Source organism: Triticum dicoccoides, chromosome 1A, assembly GCF_002162155.2.
Source record: "Triticum dicoccoides isolate Atlit2015 ecotype Zavitan chromosome 1A, WEW_v2.0, whole genome shotgun sequence".
Lineage (NCBI taxonomy): Eukaryota > Viridiplantae > Streptophyta > Magnoliopsida > Poales > Poaceae > Triticum > Triticum dicoccoides.
This window is the reverse complement of record NC_041380.1, coordinates 297,619,125-297,636,210: the sequence shown is the minus strand read 5'-3', so window position 1 is coordinate 297,636,210 and position 17,086 is coordinate 297,619,125.

Below are 17,086 nucleotides of genomic sequence, written 5' to 3'. Positions count from 1 at the left end.
CATACGATGAGATGGCAGTCCAGCGCCCTGTGGGTGGTGGTTCCTATTCGCCTCCCGCATCCTCGTCCATACCTTCGATGTCTTTGGAGCCAAAGTCGAGCATGTCGGTTCGGTCATCGACAGTGGCTACCAAGTGGGTGGTGGGTGGGGAACGAATTTATTCACCGTCCGCTTCCCACTCGAGCCGAACATAGTTCGGCCAAGGGTCTCCTGACAAGGAGAGAGACCGTAATGAGTTTAGCACGTCGCCTAGGGGCGAGTGCTGAAAGATATCCGCGGAGGTGAACTCCATGATCGGTGCCCAATCAGATTGGATGGGCACGGACGCGAGCGGTTTGGAGTATGTGGCCGGGGGCGAATCCGAGTGTCCGGCACCACAGGTCTCATAGGAGGTGAAGTCAGTATTCGCCTCTATCGCCGCTGAGTGTGCGGCCTCCGTGGCGGGGTCCATCCACCCGTCCTCGGACGGCGCGATCTGTTCCGGATTGAGGGACGGAGTAGTTACAAGTGTGATCTCTCAAACATTGTCCGATGGCAGAGCTAAATCATGCTCATCGTGACTGTGCGGCGTACCTGACGTGCGTTCGAAGCCGTCGAAGATCAAGTCTCCGCGGATGTCGGCGGTATAGTTCAAGCTTCCAAACCTGACCTGATGGCCAGGGGCGTAGCTCTCTATCTGTTCCAGATGGCCGAGTGAGTTGGCCCGCAGTATGAAGCCGCCGAATACGAAGATCTATTCGGGGAAGAAAACCTCACCCTAGATCGCATCGTTGCCGATGATCGAAGGAGCCATCAAGCCTTATGATGACGACACAGTGGAACTCTCAATGAAAGCACCAATGTCGGTGTCAAAACCGGCGGATCTTGGGTAGGGGGTCCCGAACTGTGCGTCTAAGGCAAATGGTAACAGGAGGTGGGGGACACAATGTTTACCCAGGTTCGGGCCCTCTCGATGGAGGTAATACCCTACTTCCTGCTTGATTGATCTTGATGATATGAGTATTACAAGAGTTGATCTACCACGAGATCGGAGAGGCTAAACCCTAGAAGCTAGCCTATGGTATGATTGTTGTTGTCCTACGAACTAAAACCCTCTGGTTTATATAGACACCAGAGGGGCTAGGGTTACACAGAGTCGGTTACAAGGGAGGAGATCTACATATCCGAATCGCCAAGCTTGCCTTCCATGCAAAGGAGAGTCCCATCCGGACACGGGACGAAGTCTTCAATCTTGTATCTTCATAGTCCAACAATCCGGCCAAAGTATATAGTCCGGCTATCCAAGGATCCCCTAATCCAGGACTCCCTCAGGCCCCAACCTCAAGGGGCGGCATACCTTCTCCAGTTAACCAGGCAGTTGTTGGAGCGGTCCTCTTTGCGTCCATGCCATAGGAAATCGTGGATTAGCCGGTTGACGAGCTTCAGGATGGATGGCGAGAGGGCCATTGCCAATAGCAGGTGAACTGGCATGGCGCTCAGCACATGACGGACAAGGTTAAGACGCTCTCCACGTGACAGAAGGCAAGCCTGCCAGGTACCAAGGCACTTGGCCAGCTTCTCCACAAGGGGTAGTAGCGCCGATGTGGGAACCTTCCTGGTGAAGAGAGGAAGTCCAAGATACTAGATAGGGAAGAGCATGGTCTGGCAAGAGAGCGTCTCACCGGCGTTGGTGGCCGACTCGTCCGTGCAACAGATCGGCGTCGCGGAGCACTTTGCGAAGTTAGTCTTGAGGCCTGAAGCTTTGGCCAAACACTTTTAGGATGCCCTGCACCGCCTGGAGGTCGTGATCGTCAGGGTGATAGAAGAAGACGACGTTGTTTGCAAATAATGAGATGATGGGTATGGCGTGCCTACTCGTGAGGCGGTGAAGGATGCCACGGCTAGTGGCATGCTGGACCAAGGTGTTGAGCACATCGATGACTAGAACGAAAAGCATGGGCGAAACCGGGTCGCCTTGTCGAAGTCTGCTAGCATGGTCAATGGGTGGTCCGGGTGTTCCATTAACAAGCACTCTCGTGGAGGAGGTCGAGAGGAGGATCGCCACCCAAGCGTACCACCTTCGCTCGAAGCCAAGGTGGCGAAGGACCTCGAAGAGGAAGGGCCAGGAGACGGTGTCAAAAGCCCGGGTGATGTCAAGCTTGAGGAGGACCCGCGGTGCCTTGAGGTTGTGGAGGAGGTGCGCCATTTGCTGAACGAGCATGAAGTTGTCGTGCACACCACGACCAGCGATGAATGCGCTCTGATTGGCAGACACAATGTTGCCAAGGTGGGGGCCAGCCACAAGGAGAGCACCTTCGCAAATAGCTTGACCAGGAGGTGAATCAGGCTGATGGGACGGTAGTCGAAGAGGGAGGAGGCGTCGGCCTTTTTCGGGAGCAGAGTAAGAAGTGCTTCATTGAGTTTGTGGAAGCCATATCCATTCATCATATAGAGATTTTGGAAGACCTCGCAGATATCGTGCTTGACTATGTCCCAGCATGCATGAAGAAACTCTGCGGTAAATCCATCCTGGCCCGGGGCCTTGCCCGTCGGTAACTGCTTGACGGCCGCCCAAATCTCGAACTCGGTGAATGGTGCGTCAAGGCCGGACATGTCGAAGGCAGGATGCTGGATGGCATGAAGGTCATTGGAGGAGGTGCGTGCTTCATGGGAGCCAAAGATCGAGGTGAAGTGCTCGAATGCCATGTGGCCCATGTCGGCGTGATCGGAGACCATGTTGCTGTTGTCATTGAGCTGGAAGATATGATTTTTCTGTCGGCGTTGTGCAGCATGGATCTTCGGGAATGCGGTTCTCGTGTCCCCATCCTGGAGCCAACGGAACCTGGTTTTTTGACGCGTGATGGACCTCTCAAGAGATTCAAGGCCAAGGTACGCTCCCTTCAGTCTACGGCGCAGCCAGGACTCCGCGTCGAAGAGGGGTCGGACGTCCTGAGTGGCGTCGAGGCGTGCGATTATCTCCTTTGCGAGGAGAATCTCTGTCAAGACATCACTGAGTCACTTCGCACCCCAGCTTTGCAAGCTGCGCGCCGTGGCCTTGAGCTTCTCAAACACCCGTCTAAAGGGGTCAGGCTCAGGTACAACACCTTGACCTTGAGCTTCGCAGATGTAGTCCAGGCAGCCGAGACGATGTCATGGAATCCATCCCATTTGACCCAGAAGCTTTGGAAGTGGAAGAGCGGGCGGCCGTGCGCGCGGGGTATGCAATCGAGCACAAGCGGGCAGTGGTCCGAAGTAGTAGATGCCAAGCATCAAAGAACACAGTGCGGGTGGCTCGAATCCCAGTCTGAAGTTCATAGAACACGGTCATTGCGAACAAGCGTAGGTCTCCTTTGTTCATTCGACCAAGTGTACCATCAACCATGAAGGTAGATGTCATGCAGCTCAAGATCAGAGGTGAAGCGATGGAAGCGGTTCATGATGCATCTGTTGAGCCTATCATTCTTCTTGTCCTTGGGCGAGAGGATCATATTGAAATCTCCCCCAAGAAGCCATGGGCTGGCATAGGTGTCCCGCTCATCCTGCAAGTCAGAGAGGAAAGCTATCTTCGCGAGGTCGTACTGCGGTCCATAGACTCCGGTGAGCCACCAGTGTTGGTTTCCCGCAGGGGGTCGCAGCGCGGTGATGTGATGCTCGCCTATGTATGGGTGCGACAAAGCTATGAGATTGTGCTGCCAAGCCAGAAGAATACTGCCCCTAGTCCCATCCGCCGGCAGGAAGAAGAAATCTTGGAATTGCGGGCCCAAGGTCTCAACCACGGTTGGCAACAAGATCAAACTCATCTTAGTTTCAAGTAGGCAAACAATACAAGGGGATTCAGCGGAGAGCGCGCTGCGCACGGTAGTGCATTTGGCCCGGCTATTGAGCCCTTGGACATTCCAAAAATCTACTTTAAGCTGTGTATCCATGAAAAGGGGTGGGGGTGCGTTGTGGTGCTAGACCAAGCCTGGTCAGACCTCGACGAGGCGAGACTGAGCCAACGGTGGCTCCGAGGCGAGCAGATCCGCAACGTTGGTGGGCACGTTCCACCCATAGAAGTCCACGAAGGCCTGGACTATGTCTCCCGCCAGAGGATGCTCGAAAAGCTTGAGATAGCGCTAGAGTGCCTCCTCAGATACAGCCTCATCGTCCCTGATGATACCCAAATAGCGGAGGAGCACCTGTTTTGCCTTGGCTTCGAAGTTGAGACCGCGGTCCGTCTTGGCAATGCGGTAGCTGATTCGAGGAGTGAAGTTGGGGGCTAGCTCGAGGCGTCGACGACGAGTGGTCGGTGTGGGGAGAATCGGTGCCGTGTGCATATGGATGCCATCCAGGAACACTTGCAATGCTGGCTGACTTGAAGCAATGCAAGGCGTGGTGGAGAGCTGACGATCCGAAGAGGTGCGCGGGAGCTGCATGGTGGTGTCACGGTCCGTGCCATGCGTAGGGCCGGGACTGGGCAGGGGGGCATCTACATGCATGCAGGGGCTGGGGCTGCATGGGATCCTCTGCGGCTCGGTGGGGGCGGTGCCAGAGGCGCTTTGCAGGTCCACCAGGTCATGTGCTGGCGGGGGGAATCAGGTGGCACGGCGCCTGAGGAAGATACAGGGTAGGGATCGGTTGGGCGCCAGGCGCGTGATCCTTGGTTGTCGGGTAGCGCGCTCCGAGATCGCGCAAAGGGCGATAGCGGTCAAGGGCGGCCCCACGCTGGAGATTCGGGGGGGGCACGCTTGGGCAACCCGCTCCCCCGCCAGCCACCTGGCGCAACGTGACCGGGGTGGAAGGCACCGGAGGCATCGGATCCAAGGCGGGTGGGGTCGAGGGCCCATGCGCGACAGGCGCGGTGGTTGGGCAGACGGTGAGAATGGTCAGCCTGTTTGAATTGCAGGGTTCCAGATCATTTTGATTGGCCGTGGGATCACGCGCTGGGGCGGAGTCAGGGTGGGGTCCTGCTTTATCCAAAGCGGTGGGGCCAACACGCAGCAGGGCAGAGACTCTGCTAGTGCTAGAGACAGCACCGAGGTGGGCCCCGAGGATGCCTTCCCAGCCACGGCATGCGGGCGGCGCACACGCACGGCGGTGGTGGCGCCGACGATCACCGTTTGCCTGAGGTGGCCGGGGTGCAGGGTTTGTGGGCGGGAACTGGTGATGCTGCGGCCAGCGAGGAGGGATGGGCGGGGATCCACGACTGGAGTCGCCGGGGTCGTCAGCTGCCGGGCGGGGCGACGGTGGCACTGGCCGGCGGTAGTCCACGCACTCGGCCAGGTGAATCCGGACCAGGAAGCGCGCCAAGCAAAGTGCCAGCCGCTCCGCACGGTCCGGGTCAGCATCGAACTCCACCACGTCGTCGTCGGGGAGCAGCAGCTCGGCGGAGCGCGGGATCGCGTCCGGGTTGGTAGTCCAAGCCGTGAGCTTGAATACGGCCATGTTCGCCCTGCTGCGCGTCTCGTGGGCGATGTGCTCCACCTTGCCGTAGGGGGAATGCAGGATCTCGGCGGAAGAGCGGTGCCACGCGTGATCCGGCATGTCGTAGAGCTCGAGGCCGATGAGGAAGAGGGCGGTGACCGGTTCAGAGCCCGCAGAGTTGCTCCATGGATGAAACAGCAGTCTAAACCGAGGACAGCGGGTCTTGCCAGCGATGGCCACGTGAGCCCAGAGCGCGGGGTCGGAGAACCGAATGAGAAATTCTTCAAGGGCGTGGGGATGCACCGAGAAATCGCGGTCATTTAGCTCAAACTTGGCACGCAGCAGAGCAACTACCTCCTCGCAAGAGACGCCGATGCGGCTGCCGACGACCGTGGTGAGCAGGGCACGAGCCAGGGTCTGCTCAGCGGCGGTGATTTCCGCGGAGCGCGGGAGGTAGCAGACGGAAGCCTTGGGGCGGCGCGAGGGGTGGCCGGACAGAGCGGTGGCCGGTTACGATGTCGAGGCTGCCGGGGAAGTCGAGCGCAATGCAGTCACCGGCTTGGAAGACGCGGGCGTGGACTGGTCAGAGCTGAAGCTGGAGGGGACCAACAGAAGGATGGAAGTCGATCCAGATGGCGGCCTGGAGGACACAGGCGAGCCAAGGCTGGAGCTTGCGCGGGACGGGGCCAGCGCCGGCCCAGGAGACATGGGCGTCAGCAGGCCAGACGCGGAACGCGTGGTGGCCGCGGAGCCGGAGAGCACGGAATGGTCACCCAGGGGGAGCCAGCCAGGGAGGAAACACGGTGGCGGAGGGGTGGCGGGAGGGACCCGTCAGAGGAGGAGGCGCGAGAGATCGGGACGGTGCAGTCCTTGGCCTTATGCCCAAAGAAGCGGCACCGCGCACAGCAGATGTCACTGCGGCACTCGGAGCGGGGGTGGCCGGTGCGGAGGCAGCGCGGGCACTCGCCGTCCCGGAGCTAGGAGGGTCGCTGGCTGGGGAGCTCGCCAGGTCCGCGGCGCGGCCGGCGAGGGCCACGCTGGCGCGGCCGCTATCGGCCCCTGGCCACCTGCCAGTCGCGCACGCGTTCCCCGGGCGGAGGCCGGTAGATCTCAGAGCGGACGCGGGGGCGCACAGACGACGGCAAGGAGGAAGCCACAGGCGACAGGGGGGCGGGGGGCACCAGGGCCGCGGGCCTGCAGAGTGCCTGCCTGTAGGAGGTGGGCGAGGGACCAGCCGAGTCTCCCGACGAGGGGCCGGACTCCAGCCATCGGTCGGAGCGTGAGCGGCCAGCCGTCGCAGAGGGAGGGGTGGTCGACGGGGTCAGAGCGACCGCCGCCGAGATGGGTGGACACCGGGGCCAGAGTGGCCGCCGGCGGAAGGCGAGGGTGCGGGGCACGGGGGTGCAGAGAGCGTGGGAGCGCCCGGGATGCCTATCTTCTCGCTAGCTAATCAAACTCTCTCCTAGCTCCTCTCTACTTCGAGTGCGAATAAAAATATAGCTCCAAGTAGAGTTACCGATGAACAAAGACAAAAGAAGGGATGCCTTCCGGGGCACCCCCAAGCTTAGGCTTTTTGGTGTCCTTGGATTTTACCTTGGGGTGCCTTGGGCATCCCCAAGCTTAGGCTCTTGCTAATCCTTGTTCCATAATCCATCAAATCCTGACCCAAAACTTGAAAACTTCACAATAGAAAACTTAAAAGAAAATTTGTAAGCTCCGTTAGTATAAGAAAATAAATCACCACTTAGGTACTTTTGTGAACTCATTCTAAATTCATATTGGTGTAATATCTACTGTATTCCAACTTCTCTATGGTCATACACTCTGGTACTACTCATAGATTCATCAAAATAAGCAAACAACAGAATGAAAACAGAATCTGTCAAAAATAGAACAGTCTGTAGTAATCTGGATCAAACATATACTTCTGGAACCCCAAAAATTCTAAAATAAATTGCTGGACGTGTGTAAATTATCTATTAATCATCTGCAAAAGAATTAACTAAATATCACTCTCCAATAAAACATGGCAGCAATTCTCGTGAGTGCTAGAGTTTCTGTTTTTACAGCAAGATCAAAAAGACTTTTCCCAAGTCTTCCCAACGGTTCTACTTGGAACAAACACTAATTAAAAGCATAAAACCACATATAAACATAGTCTAGATGAATTAGTTATTACTAAACAGGAGCAAAAAGCAAAGAACAAAAATAAAATTGGGTTGCCTCCCAACAAGCGCTATCGTTTAACGCCCCTAGCTAGGCATGATGATTTCAATGATGCTCACATAAAAGATAAGAATTGAAATACAAAGAGAGCATCATGAAGAATATGACTAGCACATTTAAGTCTAACCTGCTTCCTATGCATAGGGATTTTATGAGCAAACAATTAATGGGAACAATAATCAACTAGCATAGGAAGGCAAAACAAGCATAACTTTAAAACTTTAAGCACATAGAGAGGAAACTTGATATTATTGCAATTCCTACAAGCATATATTCCTTCCTCATAATAATTTTCATTAGAATAATGAATGAATTCAACAATATAACCATCACATAAAGCATTCTTTTCATAGTCTACAAGAATAGAAAATTTACTGTTCTCCACATAAGCAAAATTCTTCTCATTCGGAATAGTGCGAGTATCATAAGAAACTCGAATACTATAAATTGTTTCACATTAAAAGAGTAATGTTCAGAAAAAGGGTAATCATAATCATGACAAGTTTTATAAATATAATCATCACTACTTTTTATAGCATAAGTGTCATCACAATAATCATCATAAGTAGAAACTTTGTTCTCATCATAATCAATTGAAACCTCTTGCAAGATAGTGGAATCATTACTAAATAAAGTCATGACCTCTCCAAATCCACTTTCATAATTATCACAATAAGATTCAACATCCTCCAAAATAGTGGGATTACTACATCCTAAAGTTGACACTCTTCCAAACCCACTTTCATCAATATAATCATCATAAGTAGGAGGCATGCTATCATCATAACAAATTTGCATATCAAAACTTGGGAGGCTAAAAATATCATCTTCATCAAATGTAGCATCCCCAAGATTGGGACAAACATTAATTGCAGAAAATACATTCTCAAACATGTCATTCTCATCAAACATAGCATCCCCAAGCTTGGGCCTTTTCATATCGTAAGCATAATCACTCTCATCATTAATAGTATCGATAGAACCAATAGTATAACAATTATCATCATCACAATGAGTAATAGGAGCAACATCATTTGGGAGGTATACATTTTTACCTTTGCTTCTTCGTCTTTTCTTTTTCTTCTTCACATTATGTGTGGGTTCAATCCTCTTTTTGGAGCTCCTTATTGATGAGATTGGTTGAATAGAAGGCTCCTCCTCGTTACCTGATTCATCATAAGAAATAATAGGAAAATATTAGGATTTTCAATGCAATTCACCGCACAATACATAAAAATTTCTTCTAGATCAATATCGAGGAATTTCTCAAGGTTATATTCTAGAATATGCTAAGTTATATGTTTCATTTCTTCATAACCCAAAAGCAAACTAAGTTCATTATGATGTGTAAGGGAAATCAAATCATCACAATTTTTGGACACGATACGATCATGAAACAATTTGCATTTGAGATTTAAATGACCATGTTCATTGCAAAGTTCACAAGTATGGTGAAGAAATTTTAAATTTTCAGAACAAACATCTAGCCTTTCTTGCAACCATTTAGTTTCCAAATACTTATGCCTCTTGCAAAATCTATCTTCCCTATTTGGTGTATACCTGCAAACTCTATGCACTCCACAAAAATTGACATGCTTATAAGAGACATTTTCATCATGACTAGTGCAATCATCATTAGTACTATGGATATTCAAAGAATTCATACTAACAACATTCCAATCATGCTCATCATTCAAAGATTTAGTGCCAAACATTTTATAGACTCCTTCTTCTAGCACTTGAGCACAATTTTCCTTTCCAGCATTCTCACGAAAGATATTAAAAAGATGAAGCATATGAGGCAAACTCAATTCCATTTTTTATAAAATAAAATAGTGATAAAACAAGAAACAAAAAGATTCGATTGCAAGATCTAAAGATATACCTTCAAGAACTCACCTCCCCGGCAATGGCGCTAGAAAAGAGCTTGATGTCTACTACACAACCTTCTTCTTGTAGACGTTGTTGGGCCTCCAAGTGCAGAGGTTTGTAGGACAGTAGCAAATTTCCCTCAAGTGGATGACCTAAGGTTTATCAATCCGTGGGAGCCGTAGGATGAAAATGGTCTCTCTCAAGCAACCCTGCAACCAAATAACAAAGAGTCTCTTGTGCCCCCAACACACCCAATACAATGGTAAATTGTATAGGTGCACTAGTTCGGTGAAGAGATGGTGATACAAGTGCAATATGGATGGTAGATATAGGTTTTTGTAATCTGAAAATATAAAAACAGCAAGGTAACTAATGATAAAAGTGAGCACAAACGGTATTGCAATGCTAGGAAACAAGGCCTAGGGTTCATAATTTCACTAGTGTAAGTTCTCCCAACAATAATAACATAATTGGATCATATAACTATCCCTCAACATGCAACAAAGAGTCACTCCAAAGTCACTAATAGCGGAGAACAAACAAAGAGATTATGGTAGGGTATGAAACCACCTCAAAGTTATCATTTCTATCGATCTATTCAAGAGTTCGTACTAGAATAACACCTTAAGACACAAATCAACCAAAACCCTAATGTCACCTAGATACTCCAATGTCACCTCAAGTATCCGTGGGTATGATTATACGATATGCATCACACAATCTCAGATTCATCTATTCAACCAACACAAAGAACTTCAAAGAGTGCCCCAAAGTTTCTACCGAAGAGTCAAGACGAAAACATGTGCCAACCCCTATGCATAAGTTCACGAGGTCACGGAACTTGCAAGTTGGTCACCAAAACATACGTCAAGTGGATCACATGATATCCCATTGTCACCACAGATAAGCACGTGCAAGACATACATCAAGTGTTCTCAAATCCTTAAAGACTCTATCCGATAAGATAACTTCAAAGGGAAAACTCAATTCATCACAAGGAGATAGAGGGGGAGAAACATCATAAGATCCAACTATAATAGCAAAGCTCGCGATACATCAAGATCGTACCACCTCAAGAACACGAGAGAGAGAGAGAGAGAGAGAGAGAGAGATCAAACACATAGCTACTGGTACATACCCTCAGCCCTGGGAGTGAACTACTCCCTCCTCATCATGGAGAGCACCGAGATGATGAAGATGGCCACCGGAGAGGGATTCCCCCCCTCCGGCAGGGAGCCGGAACGAGTCTAGATTGGTTTTCGGTGGCTATGGAGGCTTCTGGCAGCGGAACTCCCGATCTATTGTGTTCTGTGATGTTTTTAGGGTAGATTGATATATATAAGCGAAAGAAGTCGGTCAGGGGAGCCACGAGGGGCCCACGAGGGTGGGGGCGCGCCCAGGGGGTAGGGCGCACCTATCTGCCTCGTGGCTTCCTCGAAGCTTCCCTGACATCTACTCCAAGTCTCCTGGATTGCTTCCGTTCCAAAAATAACTCTCCTGAAGGTTTCATTCCGTTTGGACTCCGTTTGATAGTACTTTTCTTCGAAACACTGAAATAGGCAAGAAAACAGCAATTTGGGCTGGGCCTCCGGTTAATAAGTTAGTCCCAAAAATAATATAGAAGTGTATAATAAAGCCCATAAACTGCTTGGTTTAATTCTGCAATGTGATGTTCAATTGTTGTGGCTGCATTCTGTTATTGTATACCATGTGAGAAATAAATCGAATTTGGTTGTACTAAATACATGAGAAACAAATACAATTGCTATATTTCCAAGTTGTTAAGCATGCTTGGTTTGGTTAACTGTCTGATCTTCTATTAGGAGTATGTTATATTATGCAATGTGGTGCTCAGTTAACGTTTGGTTCATTTGTTGTGGTGTTTAGTTAACTGCTTGGCTCAATTCTGCAATGTGATGTTCTATTGTTGTGGTTGCATTCTGTTATTGTATACCATGTGAGGAATAAATTGTATTTGGTTGTACTAAATACATGAGAAAAAAATACAATTGCTATATTTCCAAGTTGTTAAGCGTGATTGGTTTGGTTAACTATCTGATCTTCTATTAGGAGTATGCTATATTGTGCAATGTGGTGCTCAGTTAACGTTTGATCATTTGTTGTTGTGTTTAGTTAACTGCTTGGTTCAATTCTGTAATGCGATGTTCAATTGATGTGGCTGCATTCTGGTATTGTATACCATGTGAGGAATAAATTGAATTTGGCTGCACTTAATACATGAGAAACATATACAAGTGCTATATTTCCTAGTTCTTAATCATGCTTGGTCTGGATAAATGGGTTTTCCGTGTGGCTTGAATTAATCTGATGAATCTGCAGTGTGCTTATTTTTCATCAATATATTTTACTGATAGCATGCGAACCCTTACTTAACCTGATGACTAACTACCTTATATGTGTTGCAAGGAAACAATGGGAAGAACTAAGGTTTACAAGATGGTACTAACTATTATACCTTGCCTTTTTTTATTCCTTTGCCCCGTTTCCAATATAGAGATGATATTTATGCACATCCTTGTTTTCAGGGTTCACTGATGATTACCTCTCAAACCACCTCTGTGGTTAGGAGGCGAGGAAAGTTTTCATACAACACCCACGGTTCAATATTGAAGTGTTCCTGAAGAGGTCGAAGGATGGACGGTCAATCATCCACAGGCACTGGCCTAAAGTTGCAAAGACCTTCAACATGAATGAAGGCTCAATATTCGCCTTCTGCTTCAGCAGTTTTCTAGATGAGATGCATCTCTCTATGTACCATCTATGATGCTAATTTCGAAAGGTTCTAGATGTTGCATGTGAAACTTGCTGCTAGTGCAGTTGCGTAATGGGGTAGCTGAGTGCTGAAGCTATATCAGTTGTACTCCGATGTATTTCAATTATGAAATCCTGCTTCCTTAATATGGAAATGGAATATATTATGTGCTTCATATGAATGTCAATTAGATTAGTAAATGGATTATTAATAATAGAGCAATTAGCCCGCTAATTTGCGTAATACTGGAATTATTAATTGTAAACTAATGAACCTGTTAAATGTGTCATGGACCTTTGCAAACGGTTCTAGCAGAAAAAGCGCTTGCGATGGATAGCCCAATGCCACACAGTTTTCTTCATCAAATCGTGTGTGATATAGTTGATAAAAGCAAACAGTTAACCATGGCAAACCGTGTGTGATAGTTACACCTTTCACACACGAGACTACACATAAAACTGCATGGGATATACATACGAACGGAAACGTTTTCCCTGGATTGACTGTATGGGATGTACATAAGAACGGAAATGTATTCCTTTGAGTGACTGTGTGTGATATACATACCTACGGAAATGTTTTCTGGGATTCACCGTGTGGGATGTACATACCTACGGAAATGATTTTCTCAGATTACTATGTGGGATGTACATACCTACGGAAATGATTGGGTTTTGATGCCTCGCCTGGTCGCACACGGCCCCAGCCTGGGTCCCAGGAGGGCCTATCCCCGACGATTTCTGGGTCATGTGCGAAGGACACCCTATCGCACACACTCACTTGGCGACGGTTCCAAATGTCGTCGCGGAAAGGGGTTAAAAACCGTTTGTTTCAGACCGACGCGCACCAGTGTTTCTTCATTTTTTACTCCTCCTCTCACAGGTTCGTTAAAACCTCATCACCTGACGATCACACAAGGGCTCCTTCACAAACCCCTTCTATACATACGATCGTCGATTTATCCTCTCAAAGGATTTGGCACCAAGGTGATAGCGGCGCAGACATGCGGTAGGGCGTCAAGGGAATCTTCAAGAATACATTTTCATATTTTGGCCCTGTATACCGCTTCCCCTTTTGTACAAACTCTCGGCATTTAAAATAGCCTTGATCTTTATGGCATTATCTATAATAGCATGTTTTGACGTATCAATCAGATTATAATGGAAACAGTTTTTCACCAACCCCTGTCCAGTATTGGTTTATTTCATAAAATCTGTATTCCTTCTTTGTGTCAGATTGCCATATATACTTTGGTACAACTTAAATGCTAGGGGCTCTATTCGGCCACACATATTTCCAAAAAGTACGAACATTTCTAGAGTATACTTCAGCATCCCGAACATTGCATTATATGCATCAGCTCCGAATCATGTCTCTGGTCAATAGTTGGGTTGCCCAGCTCCTGTGATTACTACCTTACGTTCCGCTTGTTCGGCTAGGGTAGTAAAGGGAGAATTACTGCGATTGTGTTCCTAGTTCGTCCGGTCAAACACCTCAGTAGAGAAAGCCAAAAACTGACTGTTATGATACGACGAGAGCTGGTCGGCGATTCAGCGACTTGCTATAAATCTCTTGCGATTTTTTCCGTATTATACGAAGGACTGGCCTTCGTCTAGTCACGCGCCTAAGGCATCCCAGTTCAGATGGCCGCATACGCACAAGGGGCTAGTACTTATCCCCACCGTCAAACTCCTATGGCTAGGTGAAAGTAGTAAAGCCACATAGTCTGATTGCCTGGTTCACCGCGCAGACACCTCCTTTACAAACCAAGACGTTGGGTCAAGTGTGATCGTGCGCTACCCCGAGCACCCCCGTAGTATCTACGTGGGGGCTGAAGCCGACAACTAGCACACTTACAGAATTTAAACGGCCGCCAGGAGGAAAATAATTTCAGATAAAGGCCTAGATATATTACAAAGCCTTGGTTCATAAAACAAAGTCTGGACAACCCGGATACATTCACTGAAACATGATATCCTTTGAGCATTGGCCCTCTACTATTCGGGCACCCTCTAGGACATCATCAAAATATCGCTCCGGCTTGCGGTGGTCCTTAACTTCGGGTGGGCCCTCGGTCGCCACGATGGTGGACTTCATCTTCGTCGAGTGCATCTTGACACGGGCAAAGGCCATCCGCGCACCCTCTATGCACGACGAGCGCTTTACAGCTTCGACTCAAGGTAGTGTGTCGGTGAGTCGCTTCACCAGGCCGAAGTAGCTGCTAGGAATGGGTTCGGTTGGCCACAGCCGGACTATGACATCCTTCATGGCCAAGCCCAACATTGTCGGATTTCGGGTTCCGGCAAAACCCTTGAGGTTCGAACACTGGGGTGCGTACGAAGATCTCTCCCCCTCTCTAGCTCGCACTTCATATGATCTCATGGCCTAGCTCGACGAACCCAAAGAACGAGAGACACAAGATTTATACTGGTTCAGGCCACCATTGTGGTGTAATACCCTACTCCAGTGTGATGTGGTGGATTGCCTCTTGGGCTGAGGATGAACAGTTACAAGGGAAGAACAGCCTCCTGAGGAGAAGTCTTCTTGTGTTTTTGTGGTTGAGGATTCTCTCTCTTTAGATCAGCCGATCCAATCCCCCTTGCTATGGTGGTGGCTAGTCCTATTTATAGAGGCCCGGATCCTCTTCCCAAATGTTGAGCGGGAAGGGATCCCACAACGGCCAAATTCGACGGGAGACAACTAGTATAAGCTATCTTGACAAAAGTAGTCTTCGCCTGCCAAAGGCTCTGGTGGTGACGCCATCTTGGGCTCCATGGTGACCTCCGTCTTGTTGTCCTGCTGGTCTTGGTCTTGTTGCATCAATATGGAAACCGTTGCCTAATGCCTCGGGACTCCTCGCCTGTGCTTGCCTCTTTAGCACCAAAGAGGAAACAAGGACGCTGCGCGCGCTGGCGCCCGCCTAGCTCCAGTCGTCATGGCTTGCGTCACGCAAACCTCGCGAGGTGTCCCTTGCCTTGATCTCTCTGCCCCTCGCGAGCCAGCCTGGTGAGGCCGCCCCTGAGGAGGTCTTGCATCGTCCACCTCGCGAGGCTTGGCCCATCACGAGGGTCTTGAGTGTTTGCTGGTGAAGATGGGCCGTACAGGGCCGCTGATGGAGCCACGCCGCGGGCCGCAGGCAGGCAAGTCTGGGAACCCCCGTTCCCAGAATGCCTACAGTAGCCCCCGGGCCCAAGGTGCGCTCAGGCTTGGCTTCGAGGCGAAGCCAAAGGGCAAGTGCGGAGCGCCATGGGCCCCAATAGCCTGCGGCCATGGTTGGCTTGTGGCGACTGATTGGATGTGGGCGTCTCCGCTTCCCCACGCTACCTCGGCAACTGCCCGTCTGACAAAAGGCTAGAGCGGGCAACGCTTGCCTTCATTGCTTTCCTTCGTCTTGCTCCAGATCCCCTCTCTCGCTCCTTGCTTCCGAAATCTCCAGATATGCTCCAATCCCCTTCCGAGCTTCGGTCTTATGGCGCCGCGAAAGCCCAAGGCCATTTCGCCGCCTGCCTGGTACGAGCCGGCTCTCGACGCGCCCAATGTCTCGAAGAAGAACCTCGCCGCCACGCGCCTGCTGATGGCAGGGGCAAACAACGAGAAGGGGAAGACCAAGCTCCGGGCTGGCTCCCCCATGCCGGAGGCTTCAAAGAGCTCCTTCTACCCCTTCTTCATGAGCAGCGTCGTCGCTGGCTTGGTTCCCCCCTTCTCTGACTTCTTCTTCTCTGTCCTCCAACATTACAGGTTGCAGGCCCTCCATCTCCATCCCAACTCTGTTCTTCTCTTATCGATGTTTGCCTTCTACATTGAGGCGTATGTCGGGTGATGTCGTCTGTGGCATTGCTGCGCCACTTCTTCTTTCTCCGAATCAACGATGGCCACACCATGGGGTGCGCCAACTTCGTTGCAGCCGGCAAGGTTAACGCGATCTCGATGGCCCAAAAGAAGGCCGATGGCTTCAGGAGCAAGTGGGTCATGATGGATGCCAAGTGTGTCCACCCATGGTTGAAGTTGCCGACGGAGATGCCCTAGTCTAACGAGGGGTGGTCCCGCGCGAAGCTTACTGACAACCGGGCGAAGATGCTGCTGGAGAAGATGACCGCCGACTTGAGGCCGGGCAACGCGAAGGCAGCAAAGCTGACGGGGGCCATGCTCCTGAGGGAATTCCTGGTGTTGCGGGTGGCTCCTCTCCAGGCGTGCTCGCGCCCCTTGTGGACGCTCGGGGACAGAGAATACAAGCTTCGCTTGAGCCCGGAGGCCTTGTCTGAAGAGGAGCTGGCTGTGGCTCTCTGCCTCTTGGTCGGGGACGACCAGGAGTATCCGCCAAATGCCCATGTTCCCTTGTTCCTTCGGAAGGACGGGGCGCAGGTTGTGTCCGCCATACCCACCTTTGATGGGCGCGGCCTAGTGTTACTGGAGCCCCCTATGGTCCTGATGGCGACGGCGACGGCGGACGTGTCTTCCGGGGATTCCCGCGAGGATGGGGAAGAGGAGGAGGGCAAGGGGCACGACTCGGAGGCGACCCCCGAGGGGACGGGGGAGACCTCCCCCTTGCGCAAGGATGACATCCTTAGCCTCCTGCCTGACGATGATGACGAGGCCGACGTCCTCCCGGAGAGGGGGGAGCCGCCCGTGGTTCCGACAAAGGGAAGGTCGGCGCTGCTCTCCCGGGTCAACGCTCCCGCCCCAGCACCGCCTGGAGCTGCTTCCGGTCCATCTGTTACCCCTGCTTCTACTCCTGGATCCCACGCGCCTGCGCCTCAGGCTGCGAGGCTCTCCGGTTTCAAGCTTACAAAGCGGAGGGACTATGCCATGGTGGACTAGTAAGTGTTATTGTCC